Here is a 16,886-nt window from a genome sequence, read left to right as displayed (position 1 = left end):
TACTGCACACATGGCACTACATGAAATAAAAAATAAAAGATTTCAGTCCAAAATGGGGGGGGGGAGGAATTATAGTCTGGAACTGAGCTTTCCTGTAACCTATAGTTGTTCAGCCCTCCCTAAACTGCATTTTTCTGTCTTGAGCACATCTTTTCCTAATGACTGAAGAGCCACACAGCCGTCACTCTTTCCTTGTTGACAGAAATAATTGATGTCTTTCGAATCCTATGATACTGACAGATTTTTACAATTAAACACATGGCCCTCTGAGCAAACAGAGTATTGCCTAAGAAGAGTTTGGCAAGATTACAAGCATGTTACTGAAAGGCTGAATTCCCTCCTTCCTCCCTTTTCTCAAGTTTTATTAGTTACAGATGATTTGATAAGTGCTATGCACACAACCAAGCCCACTCTTCTTACAAGCTTGTCTTTAGAAATTGTAAACTTTTGGTTGAGAAGCAGCAGGTTTTAAAACTGCATCCCAGTTTCTTAAAAGTCACCATGAAAACATTTGGCACTCACCTACAACAATAGGTCTATTAAGTATAATTAGAAATAAAACTAGTGAAGCGCCCTCACTAAATAACTGAATTTCTTCCTCTCTGAAGTGGAGAAATAAAACAAAAATGTCAAATGCTGTTCAAAGATGAATTTAAGATACACATTTTAGAAGTAGTGCTGATTCTGCAGCACAATTCTGTTTTCCTGACAGATTTTGTGATTGTTTCTTCTTCAGAGAGGTCAAGAAAAAATGACTAAGAAATCTTGCTATATATCTATCTCAATATTCCTCTGACATTTTTATCCTTTCTTCTGAGTATAAAAGTAATATGCATTCATTTTTGTAATGTTGCATTCAGATACAAAAAATACAAAGTTTTGGAGAGCATAGGAAAAAGATTTTTTAATTAAAATCACCTCTAATCCCTATGCACACATTCATTGTTAGCATTTTGGTATATTTCCTTTTATTTTTGTCTATGCATAAATATGCATACACAGCAACACAACACTATAACACAAGACTATATATAAACTTCATAATTCTCTTTATCTCACTAAATACTTGTAAGTTGAGTTTTAATTGTTAACAAACTGTCTTTAAAATATAATTTTTAGTGGTTGAAGAATATTATTTATATATGGATGACTTTGGGGATCTTTTCAAATTTCTTCTCAGTTTACAAATTATGCTGGAATGAACGCTGGCTCTATCATTTTGTTGAGCTCTCTTAATTCTTAGGACAGATTCCTAAAAGTGGATCAACATTTATAAACACTTTTAAGGCTCTTTGTGATGCTAAAAAATGCTTTCCCATGTTAAATATTATCTTGCTTAGAACTTGAAAATGTGATGATCCAAATCATAACTTGCTTTAATCAGCATTTGGTGGGAGGGTGTGGTATTGGGGTTTGAACTCAGGACTTTCTACTCACTAGGCAGGTGCTGTGTGACTTAAACCACTCCACCAGCCCACAATCAGCTTTTCTTTGATACTCAGGAATGCCAGTCATTATGTTTTCATGTTTATTGATTCTTTGCATTATTTACTGATAACAATCTATTCATGTCCACTAAATCTATAGTGATTATTACTCTTTTTGTTAATTTGCAATAATGCTTTCAGTAAGAAAATCACTTGCCTATGAAATTTATATATATTGCTCCCTCAGAGTTTCTCTCTTTTGGATCAGCTGTCTTTTGGATCACCTACATCATTTGGGAATACTGGTATCTACCATCCTTTAAGGCAGTTTCATTTTCTAACAGAAGATTACCTCTCCACCAATGGGCATGGTCCAGGCAGGAGGGCAATTTCAGGCAAACCCTCAAGGCCAGGGCAGATGCTTTCTCTGTGTTCCCACCACCACTCCATTTACCTGATTGGCCAGGTGGACCCATCTCAAGGAATTCTGGGACTGGAGTATTCAGATTGGGCTCACTGAGCTGAGGCAGGTGCAGTCCCAGCAGCTGCCTTATCCTGACCAGGATGATCAGCCAGAAACTGTTTCCCACTCCCCGGTTTCATTTTAACATCTTGGTGCTTCCCTGATTCCACTATTTCCTTCATGTCGCCTTGATTCTGAAGGTCCCTGGAGCCCTTTTCCTTCAGAAAATGAGAGTCTGCATCGTTGCTTGCTCGCAAAACCCATCATCCAAATAATCTTCATGACTTCTGAGTCCTTCAGTCTACCAGATTATCGACCATTCATATCATTCATTCATTCACAAACATTTACTTATTACTGTCAACTATCCACTGAACACATGTTTGTCTGGAGACACAGAGTATAGACCAAGATATTTTATCCCCAGACACCTGCTGACATAAATCATTTCAGCCTCCATAACAGTGACAGAATCAAAGATGAGAACAGTGTAGTTAGGTTAAAATTTTTTTTTTTAAAAAATGACCTTGACAAAGACCAAAAATCTCAAGAAAAAAGGAGGAACAGAACAGATATTGACGAGGTGTACAGCGTCATCAGGCCTCCATAGCCTCATTTTAGCTTCCTGTGGATCATCTGTACATTTCATAATTTTTCCCTGTAACAGTCAGCTTGTAGCTGTCTACCTTGTGACACACTGATAGCTTGCACAGCCCCAATTGCAACACCAGTGGGAAGTCTTCTCAGTCACTGCCCACCCCCCATCTTCTGAGGAGCTTTTTCATATCCAAAGGTCCAAAGGGATCCTCTACTTAATTATTTATATAGGCTATCGCTGTATTTTCAATGTTTACAAAGTTTTTGAATTGCTGTTTTGTGGATTTGCATATTTATATAAATTAATGTGATTGTTAGAAAAGCAAATGTTCAAAAGGACATTTAAAAATGAGTAATTTTTCGAGACTGGAGGTGTGGCTCAAGTGGTAAAGTGCCTGCTTTGTAAGCACAAAGCCCTCAGTTCAAACCCCAGTCCTACCAAAAAAAAAAAGACTAATTTTTAGAATAATACATTCATATGCCAGTTGTTTGCTACAATTGTATTAAAGTAACTACAAAACCATCAGTAATCTGTCCTTCTCCTTTAAAAAAAAATCTATAAATTGAGCAGCTAAAAAATAAGCTAAAGAAAGTAATGGCTTTAGGAACCCAAAATAAAGAAAAACTAAATATTTTTTCAAAGCTGAAATATTTTATCTGAACATAGTAATATTATGGACTTTTAGACTCATAAAGTGTAAGCACTCATTCATTCATGAAAGCCCATTATATTGTGGGTACTTGTTTTAGTAGCTAAGGATACTGCATGAGTAAAAACAGATGACTCCCCTGCTTTTCTGAAATGTGACAGGCGTGTCAGGAGGCAATGAGTCCTATAAAGAAATAGGAACTGGGTGGGCATGCATACAATCTCAGCACTCTAGAGGATGAGGCAGGAGAATTACAAGTTCCTGGCCACTCTGGGTTATATAGTAAGACACTGTCTCAAAAAACTGAAGCAGATAAAAAGAGAAAAAGAAAAGAAACCTAAGTAAAGTAAAAAAGGTAGGGGTGTGTGTGTGTGTGTGTGTGTGTGTGTGTGTGTGTGTGTGGAGAGTACAGAGAAGGCTTCTCTGATAAAGTGACATTAAAGCAGAAGAAAAGGAGCAAACCTTGCAAATGTCTTAGGAAAGAGTACCCATGCAGAAAGACCAGGAGCTACAAGAGGTAGGAATTTGTGTTATGTGCCAGAAGTATGGACACAAAGGAGACTAGGACAGGGTAAATACAAACAGTGACAGGAAATGGACTCAGGTCTGGGCAGGAACAAGTCCCTAAGATAAGAATCTAATATTAATTGACATGGAGAACACTGAGCAGACAAGTGACTTAACCTACCTTTGTTTTAGAAGAGCCATACAGACTACTGGATGAGTGGGACAAAGGTGAAAGTTGTGGTCCAAGCATGGTAGTCACGGAGGTGTTAGTGGTCAGGCTCTGTAAGTATTTTGTCATGAACACATTCATGAAAGTCAAAGTCAATCACATATTAAAGAGAGCCCCATTCAGCCAGGGCATTAGTCCTTGATGATACAAAGTTGATGGGTAGAGTAGTGAACGCATCATCATCGGGCCCTGTAAGTTGCATTACTGTTGCATTTCTAAACTTTAGCTAAATGCTGTTCTATTTGTTTATAAAATGTAACTTTGAGCTACTGCAAGTTCACCCTGTAGGATTCGGTGGTACCACCATTAAACCAGGTCCTGGGTCACACAGATTCCCATGTCAAAATTAAAGATAATTTTTCTTTTCCATAACTTATGCCTCAGTCTTCACCTAAATAAACCTACAACCAACTAAGCTTTTAAGATCATGACTTCTGTGATGACTGCAATCAAATTTTATAGGTCTAGTCTCAAAATCACCTAGCTGCAGACCCTATTTGTTACAAATTAGCACTCTGCGTTTTCCAAATAAAATGTTGCCACAAACAATTATTTGGTTTTACACCTTCCAGGATCACTTTAGATTTAGAAAGTTATGTTTATTGTATCAGGAGTGTTTTCAATTAAAACAAAAGACTAGGAGCAAAAAAGACTCGTTACAAAGGTTTCTTTAATGATAGTAAGAATGGTAAAAATTCCCAGAGTAAGGGCCACTTGGATCCTTTAGAACCTCCAGAGAATTAAGGAAGTGCTTTCTTGGCAAACGTTTGCTAATGGTCAAGGGACTTGGAAAAGATTCTCATCTCCCAGCATAATTTTTCAATTTCTGGTAGAAAGGTTGTCCTGTGAACACACACTAAACTGTTGATGGTATCATTTTTTACACTTGTAAAACCTGTTAATTAAAGGTATACTTTTTTTTTCATTTTTCTTTTATTATTCATATGTGCATACAAGGCTTGGTTCATTTCTCCCCCCTGCCCCCACCCCCTCCCTTACCACCCACTCCACACCCTCCCTCTCCTCCCCCAATACCCAGCAGAAACTATTTTGCCCTTATTTCTAATTTTGTTGTAGACAGAGTATAAGCAATAATAGGAAGGAACAAGGGTTTTTGCTGGTTGAGATAAGGATAGCTATACAGGGCATTGACTCACATTGATTTCCTGTGCGTGGGTGTTATTAAAGGTATACTTTTAAACTCATGACTTAAGCTAGTTCATAAGGTGATCATGAAAGCCTCCTCCCACCCCAGATGAAGCAAAAGCATCTCTGATACCTCTTAGCCTCAGATGAGCTCAGGGTGCCCCTCCCCTCAAAGTCAGAAATTCCCTGTAAGGACAAAATGAGGGAAACAAATATGTATACACACATATGCACATAAATATACATATATATTTTCATGAACATATACGTGTGTATGCATATTTGTCTTTCCAGTGGGACAATCTGCTTCACTTACATTTTGATTCTGAATTACAGATCCTACTCGCAGATCCTACCAATAGGATCTAGACATATATAAAATAGGGACTTGTTATGAGGAATTGTCTTATGTAAAGATGGAGGCTGAGAAGTTCCATACTTGGCTAACTGCAAGCTGGAAGCCCAGTAAAGCTGGTGGACTAGTTCCAGGCCAAGCCTAAACAATGGTATGAGTGCAAATCCAAGTCCCAAGGTCTGAGAACAAGTAGCTCAGATGCTCAAGGGCTAAAGATAGACACCTTGGCTCAAACAGAGAAAGAAAATTTGCATTTTTCTCTGTCTTATTCTTTTTGGACCCTCAATGTTTTGTTGCCCAACCACATTGATGAGAGCAACCTTCACTCAAGTCTACAGATTCAAATGCAAATATCTCTTCCAAAAATACCCTCACAAACACAACCAGAAACAATGTTTTGCTGACTATCTTGGTACCCCTCAGCCTGGTCAAGATGACACCTAAAATTAAACATCACACTCTATCAATAAGCTCTTGTAACAATTTGTGCACTTTTAGCTTCAACTTCTTTGCTGCCAGAACTTCTTGTCTTTAATAAAAGCAATTAAAAACATGATGATTTGGGAGCTATTTCTGTATTCTTATCCCGGAATCCAAGTTTTAGTCCAGCCAAAGCACTGTTACATGAGTGATTCCATTGCCATCATTTTGGCATAAAACCTTGTTTTATTATGGAAATCTATGCACTGGTAATATATTTTTCTCCTTCAGTACATCTCTCCTTTATTCACTAGTTCTCAACCCTATCAGACCAATATGTCCTTTTAATTGTTGTAATAATCCCTTCATTATCTTAAATAAAATTGATGATAATTTCAAAAATATATCCTATATTAATGATAAAAGAGAGAAAAATATGTAAAATTCTCAAACAAACCACACTATATATCACAAAGGAGCTAGATGTTTGTACTACCTCTGACTAATATGTTTTGGAGAAGTGTAACAATTTTCACCAAATTATTTTCTGCACTATTGCTTCTTAAACTTTGATGTTTATACAACAAAGCCTGTGTGAGTCTTGTTAAAATATGAATTCTCATTTCATAGGTCTGGGTTCAGCCACTTCTAGTAAGTTCATAAGTGATTTCAATAGTCTGGTCCATGGAGCACATTTTTATTGTATTTTATTATTTATTTATTTTATATCTATTTATTTATGTTTTATGGCTGGGGGGTTGCAAACAGAGGCCTCACATATGTTAGGCAAGTACTCTCCCATTCAGCAACACCCTTAGTACCATGGACCACGTTTTGAAGACAAAATGTCGACCCCATATTTTTTCTTTGCATTGCATTTGAATGTGACTGTTACAACTATATAGTGATAACAATATTACTTCAGTGAGGTGGTTTTTTAAATAGTCTCAAACTAACTCGGGTCTTGTTCAACTGCTAAGTGAGGTCTGAATAGTCAGGATTGTTAAATGAACAAGAGTTGAAAAGCAACTCTCAGCAAAATTCCAAACAAATAAAGTGCAGTTTTCCCACCTCCACCCCATTAGAGTATTTGAAAAGTGTGCAAATGATAACTGGGGTTCGTATGTAAAGCAGAATTAGTTTCTAGGCTCGGCATTAGGTTTTCTCTTGCATGGATGGGAAGTTAATGTAGGATAAAGGACAGTTCCTCTTTGAACGTCACCATTTCATGCCTAGCAGGATTTGTAGCATCCTTGGCATCCACTAAGTGCCAGTGATAAGTACCCCCAATCACTGGGCTGATCAACAATGTTAACCCCCATTTCCAGAATGTTCCAAGGGAGCAATATGTCCTCTGCTGATCACCACTGCTTAAGTGAAACACAGACATTGCTTAATATTTCTAGTATTTAATTAAAGGCAGAATCCAGCAAAAGTCCACTGTGGAGACACCATTCTTCCCTCCAACTGTAGAAGCACCTCATGCTGTGTTGTTGGTTCTTGCACTTCGTCCTTAAATTCTTCTACAATGTGCTTTACATATCTTCTAAAATTATTTGCAAATGTTTGATTCTTACACTGTTTTCTTTATGTTATCTTTATTTAACCATTTTTGCTGTGGCAAGAAAAGCTTGAGGGAAGATACCTGTGTCCATCAAAATGTCTCATTAAAATTTAATTTCTTTCATATTTAAAAAAATAATGATTTAATATTTTTTCCACATTCTTCAGGGAATTGTGAGATCTGCTTTTTCCTTTGGGTTGTACAGTTTAACATTTGCTGCTAGAAATTCAAACTTTACAGTTAACAAAATAGAGGATCTGGCATGGCAGCTCTAAAGGGCTTGGGCTGTGTGTCACTAGGGTATGAATTGGAACCGTTTTATGATTATTGTGATATAAAAATGTTAACCCAAAACTCTTGATTCCTGAAATGCAAGGGTTTATTGAGCCACTATAGACATTAGCCAAAAAGGACTAGGTTCTGGTGTGAGCAGAGATCAATGGCAGCTGTTGGTCCCTGTGAAGAAAGAATTCAGGGGAAGACATACAAAGGAGTTTTGACAGAACAGATGATTTGAGCAAAACCTAGATTCACCAGAAGTGATTGTAAAGCAGCAGTCTAGGACTGGAGGTGTGGCTCCAGTGGTAGAGTGCCAGATTTGCAAGCGTGAAGCCCTCCTTTCCAAAAGCAAAGAAAACTGAAAGTAGACAAAGTCAAGTGCATCGAGCTCTCAGGACCGAGACAGTTTTATGGATAAGGTGTAGTGATTATATACCTCAGTGATGCTGAGGATACATACCTAGTTGTGAAGATTTCCTAAAAACGGGAGGACATTTCCAAGGGGGCATGATTTACCCAAGTATCCCGAGACTCAAGACGGTGACCTGACGGGAGGTGCGTGCATGAAACCACAATGAGATGCAGATGGTGTAGGTGCTGGTGCCTAACCTCGAAGGTTGGGAAGATCCCTGCTGGAGTTGTTGGGGAGCTGTTGGCTGCAGTACCAAGAAGTAGCCTCAACATAATTAACCATTACTCCAGGGCAATGGTGGAACAGAATGTTTGGCAAAATGTACCCAGCTTCAGTACAGGAACGCGTTCCTACCACTTCCAGCAGCAAAGATACATAGCTATTAGAAAATTTCCATTGGACCATAGCTGAAATCATTATTTTATAACAAAAAAATGGGGGAAGGAAAGCAAAGTTATTTACATTGAACCTGTATGTGCTATTGATAAAAAGCTTGGATTACACAGAATCAACCAGGAAAGGCTTGGTTAGGAGGAAAGTCCTAAGTAGCGAGGGATCATTACCTCTGGATTGGTTGGGGCTATAGGCAGGGTTCAGGGACACCTAGGCATATGGGATATTAGTTAAGGATTTAATGCACATCCAGGAGTGGTTCTTCCTGACTTGGTTGTTAACTTATTAACTCCCTCATCTCTCCTCCCTTCCATCCTCTGGCCCTTGTAATTAAATTTAGCACATTTCAGAATTTTTCTCTTTTAACTATAAAAAAAACCTTTTAAAATAGGGCTGGCAGGGGGAAGGAGATATAATTCAATTGTAGGAACATTTGCCTAGCATGCAGGAGGCTCTGGGTTCAATTCCCAGCAGGAGGGGAGATCGTCTTTAAAGTTACCATTTGAAGCCAGGTGTGGTCTTCCATGCTCTAATCCCAGGTACTCAGTAGACAGAGATTGGGTGATCACACTTTGAGGCCAGCCTGAACAAAAAGTTCACGAGATCCTGTCTCAACCAACATAAGGCTGGGTGTGGTGGCATATTCCCATCACCCAGTTATGAGGAAGCACAATTATAGAATCACAGTCCGGGCCAGACTGGGCATAAGTGCAAGACCCTATTTGAAAAAGGAAAACTAAAGGAAAACAAGTTGGGGCATGGCTCAAGTAGTAGAGCACTGGCCTCTCTCAAGTGGTAGAGAGCCTGCCTAGCAAGCACATAAGGCCCTGAGTTCAAACGCTAGTACTGCAAAAATAAATAAGTATTTAAATGACCATTTGTGGTTGTTGGACTATGATTCTGATCACGATTGTGCAAGCTGAGCCACACAGAGCCCCGAGATTTATTAAGGTTTAATAATTTTGGTGAAAGAGTTACTATAATGGGAGTTCCATGCATTAAGGCGACATGAGTCAGCCATTTATGTCTACCAATATGTGTGTATACACATACACATATATATCTAATTTTTGTTTTTCAGTCTCATGGGGGAATTAGTAAAGCTCTTCTGTGACCTCAGGGGGATGTAAACTGTAAAGGGATTATTCCTTAACTAGTTGAAAAAAAAAAAGTTTCCTTGTAATTTGAAGGTGCATAAAAGAACACAGCAAAAAATGAGCTATAAAACCAGTTTGCAAGAGAACAAATAAAATGACAAACAAGTAAATGAAAAATTTCCTCACCTGGAGTTTTAAAAATTAAAACAAAGCACAATAATATTGCATTTTTTTACTCATTAAGTCTAAAAACTTTTTTGCTTGTAATTATAACACATATGTTAAGAAGCATGGGGTGGAGAGATAGCAAGCAGTCATCATTATCTTGGGGAGGGTCATAAGGATATGTACTGAAAGCTGTTGCAAAATAGAGGGTGGTGGAAGGGAAGGGGTAGGGGAGAGTAATGGAAGGGGTTGAATGGGTCAAAATAAAGTATCCCAGAGCAAGGATACACTGAAACCCCTCTGAACATCAACTCAAATATTAATAATGAAAACCAATTCTGTAAAGTATGTGGGGGGGTAACAAGTGGGTAGGGGGAAGGTGAATTAAGGAGATTAAGGTGACTTCATATACCTGTATGAAGTAGAACAAAGAAACCTCTTGCAAATGTTTTAAGTGGGGTGGGGAGGTGGTTGAGGGAACAGATCATGGGTGCAACATAACTAGTGTACAATATAAGCCTAATTGGAATTGTAATTATGACCTCCTCCTGTATAATGAATATATCATAATAAAAAATTTTCTTGGGATAATTTGGCAATACATAGTAATATATTTATATGGATATTTATATCCATATAAATATAAAAACATATACCAATATATTTATATTTCTTATCCTGTGACCTAAAAAAATCTTGATTGTGGGATTTTAATCTTTAGGTAACAATTATTATTTTTTAGCATTTTTATTAGTATATAATAGTTGTATAGGGGGTTCTTTGTGACCTTTACATATATACATATATTGTACCCCATTTGGTTCATCCCTTCCACAATTCTCCCTCTTCCTCTGCCCCTTGTTAAAATGGCTTGAGCAGGTTTCAATATTCCATACTCATACCTGTATAGAAAATACATTGACCATATTCACCCTTCTTTACCCTCTTCACTTACCCTCCTCCTAAGGAAACAATTATTGATTCATAAGAGAGCTTAAGAATATTAATGACAGTATTGTTTGTAATAAAGAACAGAAACTACATAAAAATCTTTTAATTGTATTCATTATAAATTATGGTACAACTACATGATAAAATACTATGACGTTATTAAAATAATGTTTTTAATGGTATTTAGCAATGTAAAAAATAATAAAAAGTTAATCTTGAATTTAAAAATCAAGACACTAAACCTGAAGGCTAGAGGCATGGCTCAAGTGATAGAGCACCTGCCTAGCAAGTGCAAGGCCTTATTGCCACCACCACCACCCCCAACAAAGAAAAGATACAAAACCTGTTTGACATGGGGCTCAGAGTTGCCACTGAGTTAAATGAACAAATAAATAACCTTGTGAGGAAAAGTATCTGTACCACATCCACATTAGGGGTCAGATCTACCAGTCATGTCCAGCAGACTCACAGAGGACAGGATGGGTGGGACAGGAAGATGCTTGCAGGGAAGGGCTTTAGGGCCCCTGGGTGAGAATATGTCATCCAGCAAATAGGAGATTAAGAAATTCAGCTGAATTTAGCAACAGTTCTAGGCACAGGAGAAAAAGGATCTCACGTTTTTATCCCAAGTCTTCCCACAACTAAGGAGAGCAAACACAGACCTCAGCATGATGTTGGAGGTGACAGTGTATAGTTTGAGAATTAGATGTAATCAAATTGCTTTTAAGCTTGATATTTTATCATAGTTTTTAATTCATATTTTGCCTTCTTATCCTCAATATAATTCTTAATTCTTATAACATAAAGCCAATGTTCCATCTCTCCTCTCTTTACATTACATTGGTGCTCCAAAAAATGAAGCACCTCTAAGATCACAGGAGTCTGATCTAAAGAAACATCTGAGCTGGGCCTAGTGGCATACACCTGCAGTCACAATACTTGGCAGAAGAAGGAGAGGAGGAGGAGACAAAGAAGCACCCTATGGAACATCTGTCCTAGTCTTGTGGGTACACAAAGAAAAGCAATCTAACTAGACACTGTTAGATCCAGACACTAGGAGGGCTGAGGGCATCAAGACCCAGAGCAATGGAAGAAGTTGATCTTTGAGGGTGAAGCACCACAGAGGACAAAGGCTTCAGTACATTTCTGCTTTGGCAGAAACCAGGGGTCTGTGTTGACATAGAGACACCCCAAAATACATACTGTGGAGGAGAGATTTTACTTGGGATTCAGACTCATTCAACGTAGGTAGGGCTTTGAAATAACCTCATATCTTCTCATGATAAAATTTGAAGACAGGCCTATGTCAAGTAGGACAAAGCCTTGGTCACTGATGATGACTGAGTAGACTTCATTGGCTAGTGGTTTTCACTGGACACCAAAAAGAACTGCAGGGCACTGACTTGTGTCATGTGGCCCCCTGGCACAGTTGATGGGTGGTGCTTCCAATAGCTGGGGCTGTGTTCTCTTGACCGTGGTTGCTCCTGGCTGGGATTCCTCTGTCCATAGCTCACTCTTCCTTGACTTCTCTAAAGTGGTGTTGAGAATGGTTACTCTACAAGTACCTATGCAACAGGTTTCTATTTTATGATTAATTTTGCCGCTTTTGACCTTAAAGACCTAAATTCTCCCACCGGGTTTTCCTGGTTTTGTTGTATCCATATCCCCTCAATGTTTGAGCCAAGGGGAAGGAAGACACTGAGTGATCTGTTAAGGGGATTCCATAAAGTGTGGGGGTTGGATGAGAGTAGGAAGGGCAGTAGGGAAGTGGGGAGGTAGGGAGTGGTGGAAAACCAGAGGAAGCAAACTGAAAGAAAATAAACCAAAATATATACAGTGGTAGATGGCTGAGCTTCTATGCAGCTTTTATTTTCTTCTTTATGCATTTATTTTAAAGACATGTTTCTTTTAAAAGCAGCTTTATAGAGCTGGCATGCCTATAGTTTCAGCTACTTGAGAGGCTTGAACCCAGGAGTTCAAAGCTAGAAACATAGTGAGAGCCTATCTTAACAACAGCAAAGGTTTCCAAAGAACCACTTATAACTTTAATAAAGAAAACAAATTATGAATGGTATAATTTTTCTAAGATGATGAAGACTCACAATGAGCCAGCACAAATTCCCCAAAATAATTAGTTATCACAAACAAGACACATGTAACATTTGCACAGAGCTACTGGCCTGCTAAATCAGGACATGGATTTCTGAGTACCTTATGTAGAACCCAAATTGATTGAATACGCATATTCAAAAAATGTTTATTATGACATGTGAATACAAACCTTTACAGAATTGCCACAGGAGTTCATGTAGTTGCATCTAATAACTTAGATGAAAAAAATTAAAAGTTGTGGTTATTCAATTTGCAGTAAGAAACCAAGGGAGAAATACCAGAATTAATATTCTCAGTAGAACAGAAAAGTAGGTTAAAATGGCCAAGAAGTTAAATAGCACTAAGCGTGAATTTGACAGATGAACTCCACATATCTGAGATGGGAAAGATCTGCTTTAACAAGATCTGACACAATGCAAGACCTGAGAGCTTCAGTTTACTGCAAGCTCAGTGACATCTAAGAGTGTGACCTGCCCGCAATGACACTACTGTGATGTTGGGGGCATCAGCACAACATAGCAGCAGGAACGAGATGGTATTCCCCATTTTCTGGTGGGATGACAAGCTTTACTACTGTGTATTGGCGCCCTTTCTGGGGGCCCCCTACACTGAGTGGAGAGAGAGACTTTTGGAAACATTCCTTGGTAACAGTGGCTCAATGCTATGGCTGAGGTGTCCTCAGAGTTCACACACATCTCTGGGCCCAATACTTAGATCCACTAGAATAGAAATAGTACACAATTTCCCTAACTTGTAACTTTGTCCTCCATGAAAGGATTTGTGAAAATAAAATTGCACAAGGACTTTAAAAAATTGTTACAGCTGAACCCTTTTTTTTTTCCTGAAGTCTAGAACACAACTGAATTTGAGGTGGATGGTTAGAAGAAGTTTTCTACTTTCATTTACTAAAACCGTGAACTTGGATTTGGTTCTGGGAAGAGAAAGTGTTTCTTGCAATGACTTCTCCTATAAGATAGTTTGCTGACTAGATTGATTGCTGTTGGTAGACTGCTTGGCAGAAGTTTTAAAGACGGCCTCTAGCTAAGTTCTCTGCTTTAGTTAACTTATTATGCAGTGTCAAGTAATTTTACCCAAGTAAGAAACAAAATTCTTACAGGCAGGAAATACATACCTTTTAGGATTTTTTATTCCTAGTGGTTTTTAATTCCCTTCCTTCTTTCCTCTCTTCCTTCCTTCCTTCCTTCCCCTCCTCCTCCTCCTCCTTCTTCTCTTTCTCTTTCTCTCATCTCTGTCTCTCTCACGCACTTTCACTTTTTTCCTGTTTTCTAAAACATTGTCAAATAGTGCTTAAACCATGTATTGGTGGTTGATTGACAGTGATAATCCCAGGCCAGCCTAAACTGTTGCAAAATCAGACAAGCCAAGCACAGCTGTATTTATATGAGGCTGATGAGTCCCTTGGACGAAAAAAATGAAACAAAACAAAAAACAAACAAAAAAACTTCCCAAGGAAAGTGAGTCAAGGCCAGTGGCCTCCTCCAAGATAGAGGGCCAAACCATACTGTGACCATCTGCCGAACACAAGTGGCGGAGGGCCATGGGGGAATCACCTCAGCTGGAGGAAGGCACAGGACACTAGGCGCCCAGAGGCAGCTGGAGGAAATGAGTGTGGGAGCCTGAGCTGAGGCAAGCAGACTCCCAAAGGGAGCCAAGAGACAATCCCTGGAATGTACAGTTGGGACAGTCTGGCCACTCTGTAGAGTGGTGTGGCCTCATGTGTCTTGAACTAGCTTGAAAAAAATCGGAAGAGAACACTGGTGTACTTCCTGTGAGCATATTCCGATCTCCTTCCTTATGAAGAGATGTGACAAAAGGTCGGCCCTCCCTGCACCTTAAGGGTGCTTACAGTTTACAAACATCACGTTCAGATTGCAGAGAGTTTACCACTGCTCATTCCGAGGTACTTTAATGTGGGTATTGAAAAGGAAGTCTTGGACTTGCTAATATGGCATAAAAATTGTTACAAATCTCTCTTCTAAGGACGTCGATTATGAGTTTTGCCCAACTGAAATAATTATGTTTTTCAAAGATGTAATTAAATCTATGTTGTAAATACTTCTTTTACTTAACAAATCCATATGTGGGCCCTGAAACTCTTTTCTTTACAAATAAAATCTGTTGTCTTCTCTAGCCAGGGATCAATAAGGAAAACTGAAATAGATTTGTTTTGAGAATTTTAATTGTCATCATTATCATTATAGTTAAACACACAAAATTAATTCTTCACAGTGGGCTGACTGTCTTAAAAATATTTCTAGTACTTTAATAATGCTAAGCTTTAATAAGTTTTTCAAGCAGGACCTTCTGATAATGCAGTTTGCTCTCACCATTAAATTTTCTGATTTGTGGATATCATACCTGTATATCATTGAGCAACCCCTAGGCAGGCCAACTCAGACCCTGCTGTGGGCATTACAAGGCCATGGCTGGGCTGGGGGTACAGCTCAGTGGTAGAGTACATCCATGAGGTTCTGGCTGAAGGAAAAAAAAAAGGCCATGTTTATCACTTGCCCCAAAATGTATATAGTTAGATTTTGTAATGTTTTCCAGGTACCTCTTTCCCCCATCCCCACCCCCCTCCCCCCCCCCGCCCCACACCTCCTATAGAGAAAGAAGAAAATCAGGTAAATTGTACCTGGCCTGAAATGGATGTTTTCTGGGACTTGAAACGCATGTTTAAATGGCAGGCCTAGCCCTGCTTCTGCAACAGAGAATACATTTACTTTTCAATATTCAAAAATGTATCATTAGGAAACAGAATAATAAGACACAAAATGAGGCAACGGGATAGGAATTTGGCTTTACTTTGCTGTTACCAACAGGCATTTTGTCTCAATTTTGGAACAAACTTGAGAAGTAGAAGCTGTTAGACTAGAATGGAGGTCATTTTTAAGCAAGAATAAGACTCAAAGTTACCCTTTTGGAATTCTTTAAATGAAACTTGCTTGGAGCATAGAAAGAAATGGAAAAGATTAGTAGATGACATGAGAAAAACACATGTACCAGTACTATTTTATAACTTTTGACCAATTTATCATAAAGAAAACCCAAGAGTTAAGTATTTGGTAATCTGTGTGTGTGTGCATGCATGTGCGTGTATGTGTGAGTGGTATTTTCATAAGTTTTATTATTTTTTTTCTCCTATGCAGATGCCTATAGACTTACCTATGTAGAAGTGGCTTTACCAAAGATGGCACAAACTTCCTCAATGTCTACTACGGTTTCTCTCCTTCCTTCCCATACACTGAACATGTATTTCCAAAATGGATTCTTCCAAAACTCTTCTCTCCATCCTTGTAGGAAATAGACAATCCATTTGTCACACAAACACCTCTTATCCCAAGTTTGTTAGAACATAGGTCAGGAGCTTGACATATTTCGTTTAATATGGAGATAACAAAAGAAGTATATAAATAGTTTGCAGTGCTTCCTATTATCATTGAGTTATGAGGGGCAGGGAAAGGAAGACCCCTGTGAAAATGTAAAGTTCACACTGTTTTTAAATATACTAAGTGAACATGGCATAAAAGTCACAGAGTTATCTTCAAAGGAGCTAAAGGAACAGAATCTTCAGAAAAGAAGGGCCATATTTATGTGTGGGAGAGAGAGAGCCGAGAACATTTTGTAAGAAAGTCAAATTCTATGGTTTCGTGGTGTAGCTCAAGTGGTAGAGTACCTGCCTAATGAGTGTGAGACCCTGAGTTCAAATTCCAATATCAACAAAAAAAAGTCAAATTTCAGCCTAGTATTTAGCTTATCAGCCAGAGAGTGAAACTATAAAAATTAAGAGGAAACCCTCTCTTTAGGACTAGATCAAAGGGTTTTTTATTATCGATTCTATTGCCTAAAGTTATCAACTTTTTCCTTCCATTTTACTCCAAGCTCTGTAATACAGTCGAGATACTTCCACTGTGGGCTTTAGTATTCCCACTTTTCTTTTTGCAAAAAACCTTGGGGGACTGTGAGTGTACCTTAATGGAAAAATGCACAAAGCTCTGGGTTCAACCCCAGCACTAAAACAACAGCAACAACAAAAACCAAGGACTGCTGTTAGCATCACTGACTGACTGTTGCTATAATAAATATTTATAGTAAATA

Source organism: Castor canadensis, chromosome 5 (genome assembly GCF_047511655.1).
Source record: "Castor canadensis chromosome 5, mCasCan1.hap1v2, whole genome shotgun sequence".
In the NCBI taxonomy this organism is placed as follows: Eukaryota; Metazoa; Chordata; class Mammalia; order Rodentia; family Castoridae; genus Castor; species Castor canadensis.
The sequence above is the reverse complement of the archived record's forward strand: the minus strand, read 5'-3'. Positions refer to the sequence as shown.